The sequence below is a fragment of the Echeneis naucrates genome, chromosome 3, assembly GCF_900963305.1.
Source record: "Echeneis naucrates chromosome 3, fEcheNa1.1, whole genome shotgun sequence".
Lineage (NCBI taxonomy): Eukaryota > Metazoa > Chordata > Actinopteri > Carangiformes > Echeneidae > Echeneis > Echeneis naucrates.
This window is the reverse complement of record NC_042513.1, coordinates 25,765,985-25,777,054: the sequence shown is the minus strand read 5'-3', so window position 1 is coordinate 25,777,054 and position 11,070 is coordinate 25,765,985. Positions and strand designations below refer to the sequence as shown.

General features: G+C 42.3%; 1 long non-coding RNA gene across 1 annotated transcript; it reads right to left on the bottom strand.

Annotated features, from left to right (window-relative positions):
- Positions 1-210: 210 nt before the first annotated feature.
- On the bottom strand, positions 211-10,758 carry LOC115041071 (uncharacterized). The gene is made up of 3 exons (XR_003840591.1): positions 10,729-10,758; positions 1,234-1,342; positions 211-586 (listed from the first exon to the last, which is right to left on the bottom strand). It is a non-coding gene; the product is annotated as an uncharacterized LOC115041071 (long non-coding RNA).
- Between the last annotated feature and the right edge of the window lie 312 nt (positions 10,759-11,070).

Genomic DNA, 11,070 nt, shown 5'->3' with positions numbered 1-11,070 from the left:
ACACTGCTCAATTTCAAAGCAGTACTTACAGCCACATTAGCTTTCCTTCAGAATATGCATATGTATGTACATATATAAACCTACACTAACCCGCACTAATAAAATAGAAAATCTTTTTAAAAGCCGAGAGCTAATATGAAAAATGAATCCAAGGAAAACGAGACACTGGTCAACAGCACAGAGTGAAAATAATAGTTAGGGAAAAAAAAAAAAGAAAAACAGCAAAAAAAAAACCCAAAAAAAACAAACAAGTGCGTAAATGCTGGAATCAGAGGATGTGTGTTGAGCTTTGCTTGTGCACTGGCTGGTAGAGGAGCAGCGGGAGGCGAAGGGCAGACAGATCCAGTCCGTCTCAAATCCTCTTCACAAAGCAGAACTCTGCAGGCAGTGAGCGAGTGGCCAGCTGATAGCTCTGTCTGCCTGTATGAAGTCTCCAGCAGCTTCCTGGTCTCTCCCCCGTCTACTGGATGAGGTAGATATTACTCACTGCGGAAAACGAGTACGGTTCCAGATCTCGCCGTTCTCCGCGGATGCAGATTAGAGCGACAAAAGCACAAATGTATCTGTAAGGCCTCTAGGTCATTTCCTGCGGGAGGAAAGGGCAGAGAGAGAGAAATGAGGGTTAAACATGATGTCAAAGAGGAAGGATGCGCTTCAGTTCAATTGTTTTACTATTACAGCACAAAATAAACCGGACTGCAACACAAAGATTGAGATACGCAGCTACTTTTCCACAATTACCGAAAAATACCAATATTGTATTTTGTATTGTCGGTACGACATAGGTTCACAGTCAAATTGCACAATACAATAATCCGACAATGTGCACTGTGTGCAACTGCTGCACCAAAACACAGTCTGCTGCTTCTGCTTCACTACTCGTCAACCTCGTTATTCTGGAAGCTAAAATGCGGTTAAAGGTGTCACAGACCTAACCTCTTTTATTTTCCTCAACTTGTTTTTAAGGTGTAATCCGCTTAACATCCATTTTTTAAATTAAAAGCCATAAAGGCGAAACTATTCTTTGGTTTAACAATTTGCATTTCACCGTTAAACGTACAGATCCTTATAGTTACCGTGTATTACCTAATTGTTTTAGTTTTGTTTTCCTCCTCTGATGGGAAGATGATTTTACCTATGTCTCTTTTAAACTTGACAGTAATATTATATTACAGTTCGGCAAAGAGCTGCGGTTTAAAGTTTTGCATTTCTAGACGATTACTAACACCATACCTCACAGAGAGCGTCTCTGAAAAGAATCTCTGGGAGCGTCTGGTTTCGCAGAACACAGCTGCAGAGAGAAATTCCTCCAAGAAGCCATTGTTGGAAGACACTGCAGAGTCTGTTGAGTTACACACAGTAGGAGTCACAATACTCCCATTCAATTCCCAACCACGATGTGATTTGTCCTTTCCCTTCTGGCCTTTTCACTTGATTATGAATATAATATTTTACATTGTCATCATCATCATCATAGGGAATTTGGCCTCACAGATGAAATTAGCAGTGAACCAACTCAGAAATGTCTAAAGGTCAGCTTGTGACTTCCTGCAGATTTCAGAAAGAGAGACAAGAAAGAGGTGGCCAGATTTCAGACAAACGATAAACAAACTGCAATTGGCTAAGATTCGAAGATGCGAAGCTGACAGGAACTTGAAGTTAAGTGAAACTGCATCAGAAACAAATTTCATACTATAAAACTAGTGAGGATTGTAATACCTTTTACTTATCAAACACTTTTTTTCGGAGGAAAACTGAATGCAACATTGGATGTTATGTTATGTTACTGTGGGCTAGTAGGTGTGACTTTCAAAGAAAAAGTCACTAAATCTGCTCATTTGCTATGCAAGAGAGCCAGTAGGCCCTGAAGTTGATACAGACACGCTCTGCTGATGATATCAACCTCAACAGGACACCAAACATCAACATGACAGACTAATCTTTTAGATACACAGCAGGGCTATCGGTCTGTGGAACATTCAGACCATGTTATCTTGCAGCACCATGCTGAAAGCTTCTGTGTTGTGGGATGAGTCAGGAAAAGCAACTTGTGGAAAGAAAATACAGTGGACCCGACCAGATAACAGAATCCAGTCTGCTGTCATTGTACGCTTAGCAGCTGCGTCGCAGCCGTACACGTGCAGCCTGCATTACGCACACCCGGCGACATTCTCCTGACCTTCAGACCTCACTTCCTCTCACAAACAGAGAGGTACATCCAGCAAAAAAGAGTCAGCCCATCCCCATCTGTCCCTGGTTACTGAGTGGAAAGCTAGAGTTGAGGGAAAATAGTGACCTGCTCATCAGGGGACAGCAGGCACACACTTCCCATCTTTTAACCCTTAAATTGCAGTAAAGTTGTTAAATATTGAAGTTGGTATTGAAACAAGTTGCACTGAAGGGTTCGGAGACATGCACTCACTCTCTGAGGCGACATAAATATTTCCTTGCTCGTAGGTTCGTTAAAGTTGTGACTGTTCAACCCAATGATCTTATGAACAAAGCCCGTTTTTAATATCTGTGTACAGTATCTACTAGAGATGCACTGGATCAGCATCAGTCCAAATCTTTCAGTGATAAGGATTATTTATTTTTATTTTTTTTTACTTTTACTCTATTCATTAGTTCCATTTAGTTACAGCAAGCAGCTCTGATTCATCCCCCTTGTGTTTTCCTGGGAATGTAATTACACAGACTCAATCTACTACCACCTTCGTAGCTGTTCTACAAATTCCTCAACAGAATATCACACCATAGATCAACATCTGGCCAGTCCTCCATCATCAACCATTAGATAGAGCAGACTGCCAGCTCCTCGCAGATTAAGTTGAAGTGTTTAGTCAAGCACTTGCCTGGCTAACATAGGGAAACTGTATACTTAGTATACTTAGCATTTATTAGGGCAGTTAACTAGTGCGACAGTCTAACTCCAAGAGATTAAAACCACAGCGAAAACCTGCCAGGTGGCCCAAATGGCCTGCAAGATGACACAGTTAATAGCTTCTGCAAGGTAAACAGGAAACCTGAGCTTAGGTAGCCTGAGGTTATCCGCTATAGTTCTCACACTTTAACAATGTTGGGCTGAATAACAGGGAGGAGTAGAGCCAACGTGTTTGGAGAAACAGGTCACTGAGACCACGGCAGGGAACGACAGAAGATAATTCCAATTTGCATATTTGATATAATCGCATTCATTTTTCTTGGTTGTGGTGGCCCAAGAAGTCAATTTGCAATGTGCAAGTTGTGTAACAAAACAGTTGTCACGGCCGGTGTGATCCGCAGAAAAGCTCCAATTTCACTTTTTTTTTTTTATTATTATTATTGCATCTAATTTGTAATTTATTGAACCCTTCCAAACATTAATGTCAGAGGATCTGCTAAGAGCTGAGAAACCGCTTTAGGATGGTGGATTGGGGATACCGAAGTGTCAATGTTTATTTATTTTTATTTTTTACGCTGCTTCTTAAATTGGTTAACAACAGTGGAAAAAAAACTTACTGGCACATCTTTTTTGTACATCTACTGTAAAATCTTTAGACGATGAAACCTTGTAAACAGGATATACTGTTTGGTCCAAGTATGTAGCATGCGTCTGTATGACTGCGAGGCACGGCATGTGGCTTTAACTACTTGTGTGGATTTTTACTTAACTGAGAGTGAAAACCTCCTGTTGGTTTTGTGTTGTTTATGGTTCCACTCACTTCAGAGTGAATAACAAAAATAGGAACTGATTAAATGCAGTGAGTCATGGTCCATTCAGCCTGAATAACAAAGCCACATTTCTTTTTGTGGGCTACCTTTTTTCTAACATTGTTGTTTCAGGCAGATATAATTTTTCTATGCAATGTTAATAGTATATTAGTGGTCTACATTTCCTTCCTAGCTGTATAACTCTATAAGCAGAGGTTATCCCGAGCGAAGCAGACATGATATCAATATTAATGAGGCCTGTCAGCTTCTCTGGGTAGTTCTGCCGGCTGCCAGCCTCCTGTTGCAGGGCGCACCGTATTAGAGATTGCACCCAAACAAACACATGTGATAGAAGAGTCCCTCCGGATGCCCTGGACATGAGCCAGCCTACTTTAATGTCCTTCCTCCAGCAGGGGCAGCTCCGGGCTAATGTTAGCTCTACTTCCCCACTCACTGGTACATGTCAGCTACTCTGCTTCAACAGGAAGGGGGTTTAGGTTTCCTGGAGCAAGCTCTCTGTCGCCAGTAACAAAAATGTCAAGCCAGGTGTGCCACTGGGTATGTGCATGTAGTAAATCACAGGACCGAGAATGATTTATCTGTCTGTGCAAACCTCAGGGACAACTGCAGCCATGGACCAACAACCAGGAGTTGGTTTGTTTTGTATTTAGTTTTTTTGTCTTTTGAAAAGTAGAAGCCTCTTAGCAACAAGCTGGTCAGATTTCACATTGCAATTTTTTTTTTTTTCTGCAAAACTTCAGTAAAGGTACATACACTGGCTGCCAAACAACCTGCTTTGTATTCATACTGCGGTAGATACATTCACACCTGGAACCAGGCCTAGTAGATTTGCAATTTTAACTGGCGAGTGAGCATCTCCACTCAGGTATACAAGTACCATGACCCCGCGGTAACTCCACGAGTGTTGTTGAGATGTAATTGCCTTTTATTCTACTATCGGCAGTCAACTCTCCGAACCCAAGCCCACTTCTGTAACCTTAAGGATGCTGCCACTCATACTGGCAATGGCAGTTACTTTTGGATCAGCAGCCATATATGCGTAGCTGTCATATCACAGCTAGGTAGCTTAATAGCTGCAGATGGGGCAGCTGTTACCCATGCTGACAGCTCCTTATCCATCCACGGGCACCCTGACGCTGCAACCACAGGCCCGACATTAGCTCTCTCATGAAGTCTATTTCAGCCTCCATGGGCAAAACAGCTGCCCTTCGGTCCACACAGCACTGTTTTTAGACACTCCAAAAGGTTCAGCTCAAAGAAAGAAAAAAAAAAAAAAATCTCCCCTACATCTGTTGCCAATGAAGCAAAGGAATGCATTTCCCCAGAACCCTCTTAATGTGGGTTCAAAAAGCACAAAAAAGCAGGTCAGGAAAACCGGTCATATGCTGCAAAAGGTCTCCTCAAAATATCATGTCAGTCTACGCACATACATGTATAAGCACATGATGTATATTTTTATAATTGGGTTGTGGAATGCAAGATGATTCTGCCTGTGAATCTGGGAGGAGAAGACATTCACTGAAGACATTCCACGGACCAGATAGTCTGCAGCGAAGTCCGACGATTAGCCAACAGGTCGAGGAGGTCAGTCCAAATGACAGGACAAGTGCCGTGAGCAACTGTGTGACAGGAGCTGAGCCAGGCTCCTCTTGCCCACAGAACACAAGGAGAGTATTGTGGCAGCCCTTGGTCTCCTCATACCACCACACAGAAAAAAAAAAAGAAACCTCTCACACACATGCAGCTGCATGACTTTGAGAGAGGAGACAAAATAAAAAGCTGGCTGAGATTTAATATCAACTTCAAGAATAGATCTTCTGTCATCAATACTCCAAGAAATATTTGTGTTCAGCTGTAGGTTTTGGAGCTTTGATGGTAATTTTTGGATTTGTTACCACAACCAATCCAGCTTTGGTTTCCTTTTTATTCAAGTGGTTAAGAACTAAAAATGTATTTACTTTGATGCTCAGTTCTCATAAAAGGTGGTTCATATGCACCTTTCTGTGAGATTGTGGCTTATTCTACCAGAGTTGGTTTTTTGCTTGTTTGTTTTTTTTTGTTTTTTTTTTTTTGGGGGGGGGGCTTTTTTGTGGTTGTTTTTTTTTTTTGTTTTGTTTTGTTTTGGTTTTTTTTTTTTTTCATTTTTTTTATTAACCATATATTGAAACTTTTTCCACCAAGGCAAATCACAGATGAGTAAATTAAAACAAAATCCAAATCGCAAATCAGTGAACAGGCTGGATCGTATTGAACTAACCTGTGCTGTCATAACAGACACTGTAAGTAGCTTATGGCCACAATAAAAATAGCAGACAGGCCACTTTAACGGAGGACATACTTGAGAGCCCCACAGGTCTCACTAATATATGCAAACACACAATGCACCTTAATCAAATATCCCATTCCAATACTCTAAAAAAACAAAAAAATGTTTAATTATCAATTAATTCAAGTCTCACACTGAAAACCAAGATAATAATGGATCCCTAAATGAACTAGTCAGAAATTTTGCACAAAGTCTTTGCACGTCTTTTCTTACTCATCTGTAAGCAAATAGAATCTGCTCCGATTCCCTCTTCAGAAAAACAGTGAACAACAGTGTGTGTTCAGTGTGCCCAAACAATGTGTTTCTACAAGTGAAAGCAATGATGAAAAGCTCTGACATCAGTTCCATTCATGCAAGGCTGGTGGCAACCTGTGGGGATAAAAATGCTTCACTCAGCCTGTATTGAGCAGGCTATATACTGAGGCTGCAAGTTGTGTTGCATGCCAGCCACCAGGGCTGTATTTTTAGCCAGGGAAAAAGTAAAAATTTATTTTTCCACTTTAGACACAAACAATTGGGCAGGATATGCCAGTGCCATAAAAGTCAGAAAGTCAGGCTTGGTCATAAAGCCAGCAATGCTATTTCAGTGTATTTTAACATTGTAAAATCTGTTCATATTCACAGCAAAAAGTGTAGTATCTTCTGGGAAGTATGAGTCACAGAGACAAACAACCAGGATATAGGAGGGTGATGGACCGAGGAGTTATGTTACAAAAAAAAAAGAAAGAAAGAAAAAAAGAACCCCGTTTCAAGCCACTGCTGAAGTGCCCTCAAACAACACATCAAATCTCTATTGGCTCTGCTATTCACTGTTCAGTAGCAGATCCCAACATCTGACCTGCTTGTGGAAAAGCTCAGGAAAAATATTTCCTGCAGAGATTAATAAAGATAAGCATCACATTACATTACAGCTTCATGTTAGCCTGGATTCTTGTTTCATTTGATCATCTCTGAAGCCAAATCAGCCGTGAATGTCACTGGGAACATTTGACTGAGGGGCAAATAGCTGACCACAAATGAAGACTAAACTGGTTTCCCAGGAGACAAGGGTGAGAGTTCCCATGCCACAAGCCCTCTCCTCCTTAGCCTCTTCACACTGGATAAGAAACTGGCATCTTTTTCAGTTTCGCCAAGGAAAAAATCCAATTTAATTCAGGTGTACAAAATATGCAGAGCTAACCAAGCAGTGGACTAGATGCACGACTGACGTATCTCCCTCACCTCCTGCCACAAACCAGCGCAAATAGAGCTGTTAGCTCTGTGCATCCAAATGAAAATCACACAACCCCAGATTTCTTTGCATCCGCCATCAAACACATCCATTATCTAACACCGTCCTCTGCTTGTAACTGGTAGGCTAAATATGGAGAACATAGTCTAACATGGAACGATATTCTCATTTTTATGGCCAGTATCAGATTGTACTCGCAAAGTTAAATAAATGTGTTTACAATTAACAGAGCACTTACTTGAAGTGACTTCATTCAGCTGTATGTTTGAGCCCTGCTATGAAATTTATGAGGTACTAAAGTGCACCACTGCAAGAACAGCTAACAAAGAATATCGCTGTAGGGAAGGGGGTGTGCAAGTTACAGAGTTATGGTAGCATTTAGACTTCTTCCTGTAACACCTGTTGTTCCTATGATAGCATCTTGAGAAAGAGCAGCTTTGTCAGAATCTTCAGAGATAAGACAGCTCTTGGTCGCAGAAACACAATTTTAGGAAGAACAAAATGCAAAAACTCAATTAATCTGGTTAGCTCAGTTTGAGAGAACAAAGTAAAAATCACTACAGAAAAATGCTAGATTTGCCCTGTTTTAATTACACCAGTCTGGGATGGCTCATCCCTTCCCCCAAGATGACTGCAACAGTCAGCTGAATAACCTAAATCTGTGCAGCAAGACAAACTTTAGAAAGCTCTTTTGTTGGAGAAAATATCACTCAGGTCTTTGGAGACAGAGCCAGTACAGCACAGGCCTGTAATCCACCCAAGGCGAGTGCAAACAGTAATCTTGTGACTGTAGGTCAACTTCCTCACACATGCATCCGGATTCAATGTTAGATGATGGAAAAGTGTCGCTCATGGTGCCGTCACATGTTGGCAAACACTAACAAAAGGCAGACAGAAAGGAAAACAACGGGAGCTGTAGGACTGGTCTACCAACTGCGATGACCATTCAGGCTCAGGGGTAAAAAAGTGAGCAGAGAGAATGAGTTAAAGCAGAGGCAGGAATTTAGCAGAGCACTGCACGTATTTCTATAATGACACAGCTGTGAAAGATGTCAACACGTAGGCTGTTTCATTGAAAGCATGCAAGTAGGCAATGGCTTTAAATTGAATGCCTTGTTCTACAGCCCCCCCCCCCAAAAAAAAGCAATCAGATTGGGTGATCAGACTAAACTTTCAACGTCATCACCATTAGAACTGCCCCAAAACCGAAAATACCACAAATAACTTTCTATATTATTGCAAGTCCAACAGCTCAAATTTTTTTACTGTCATTTCTCAACACTGTTAAAAACACTTTGCTTTATAAGGCAACAAAAACAAATCCATCTCCTCCACGACAGCTGATTGCATGACGTATTAAAGCCAACTAGGCCTCTAGCAACATCTGATTTTCCTTTTCTGTGCATAATGGGCATTTTTCTCATTGAAATAAGAACAGCATAATGACAGTGGAGGCTGACTTTCTGATTCCACCTACAAACAGATCAGCTGTGTACAAACATGGCAGCCCTGGATAATTTTCCCAAAGCAGACACAGCCCCAATCACCGGTGGTAATCATGAACAGTCTGGCTATAATATAGGATAAAATCTGCGGGCAAATAAATGGTGATACTACTTTACTTTCTACACTCCAAACAGGAAACATGATCCATCAGAAGATGTCAAAAGGCAAAATCCCTGGCTAGACTGTGGATGGCTGCACCCCTTGAGAAGTAGGGCAACGTTATTTATTAATGTAATTCCAGATATCTCTCTTCTGTATTGTGCAGACGATACAATTTCACACTGCCGCCATCACTGTGATGTGTTGAGGTTACTGCTCGTCTCTTCACAACCAATCTATAGAAATGGGTAAAAGAAAGATGGATATAGTTTCTTCCCCCAGGCCATCATTCACATGATGAATTTGCAGTACCAATAACCCTCTGACATCAACCAACAGATGCAAACAATGATATATTGAATGTAAAAATGTATAGAGCTCAATGCACACCCCCTGTGTGACTGGTATTTATTTACTTTACTGCTCTCCATCACTTGTTTAATCATGTACAGCACTAAGAGCAATTGAAACCAGAGGCAAATCCCTTGTATGTGTGAACCTACTTGGCCAATAAAGCTGATGGTGATTCTGATAAACTGGCACAGTCAGCCATCACACCTGCACTGTTTTATCTGTGACAAGTAAAGAGATGGTGATATCTCAACAGCGTCGTTATCACACAGCACAACACAGCAACGCGCAACATAACAACATAACACAACACGGTTTCTCTCTCTCTCAATGCAAAAAAAAAAAAAAAAAAATGCTGTTTGTTACTTAAGGTGGAAAGCTCCATCGAGGCAGAAAAAATGAAGTGCTCTGCTGTGGGAATATTTTTAAAATCCGATCACTATTAAGCAGGAAGGTGCAACAGAATCCCCGCAGGCGCAGTTCGCCGGTTTCATCGAAACTCTCTGGGATGTCATGGGAACATTATGTCGCAGCTATTAATACGTTCCTTTAATGCCCAAAGAAAAAAAAATGCCAAAGTGGGCTTTTTAGCGGCATCCGTGCAACAATAATCCAAACCCTGTACCAGCTTAGAGATACCCGGTATGCTGACACTGACCGCCAGGCACACAGATGGCAGACGCCTCGCTTGTTAGCTTAAGAGGCTAATCTGAAGCCAACAAATGCTGTCAGCCGTCACTTACCCTTCAACACCAGCCGTGAATCACGTCTTTGTTGTTTTTTTGCCTTTAACATCAACCTCCCCTCCATTTTTCTTATCTTCTTATTTTTTTCCGTGCAGTGGCCATCACCGACCGCAGCGCCCAGGTCCGTTATCGGACATCCAGTCACCACCCCCCCACCACCACCACCACCATCACTGCCACCGACGCCGGTGACTCGGTGCTGCTAATGCCATTAACTTCGCTGCTCCACGACCGAGATCTGATCCGGATCCAGACCCAGATACGCACCAAATACACGGAGATGGCAAGAAAACAGCCGATACCGCTAATCACACCCTCTTAAGCTAGCTGGGTGCTTTTAATAATCACAAACGGCAGGGAGGGAGGAGGGGGTGTCTGTGTGTCAAAATATACCAATATACCGAGATAAAAATACCACATACATCGGAAGCCCTCTCTGAAATATCTATGGTTTCATTTATGACGACAAAACTCGGCAGTACAGATGCCAAGAGTGAGGTCCGTCCGATAATAGAAGCATCTGTTAGCCTCATAGCAGGAGGGGGGGGGGGTAGCTAACGTTAGCTTCCCTTCCAGCTAGCCTCTCTGCGACACGGCTGTGAGCGGAGCGGGAGCCGCTGCCGGCGGCCCAGCCTGCCCTCCGACACGGAGCCGACGACGGGCAGTGTTCCCCCTAACCGGGGGAGTGCCGAGCAGCGTCGGCAAAAGCACAACGGATTCGGTTTGTACGGGTTAAAGGGAACCATCGCATCGCTCACCAGCTCCGGGCATCCACCCTCCTGACAGCGAATCCCCTGTCTGCAGGACGACCGTTAACTGCCCGGCACTGAGGACACCGGCTTCCGGCCAGGCTTTCAAAATAAGACTCCGACAAAGGGCTTTCAGGAAGTTGTTTTAAAATAAAAGCTAAAAGTAACTCATTCAAAGTAAAGCATTCTGTCCTAGCACCTGTCACTTTCACAACATAAGAGCACAGCGATGCCTTTTAGCGGGCTTTCTATTGCCTAATAATTACCCAATAATTAAGTATCTATCTGTCTATCTGTCTGTTTATGTCTGTCTATGTTTCTGTGACGTCCACCTCTGTTCAAATCTTCTGA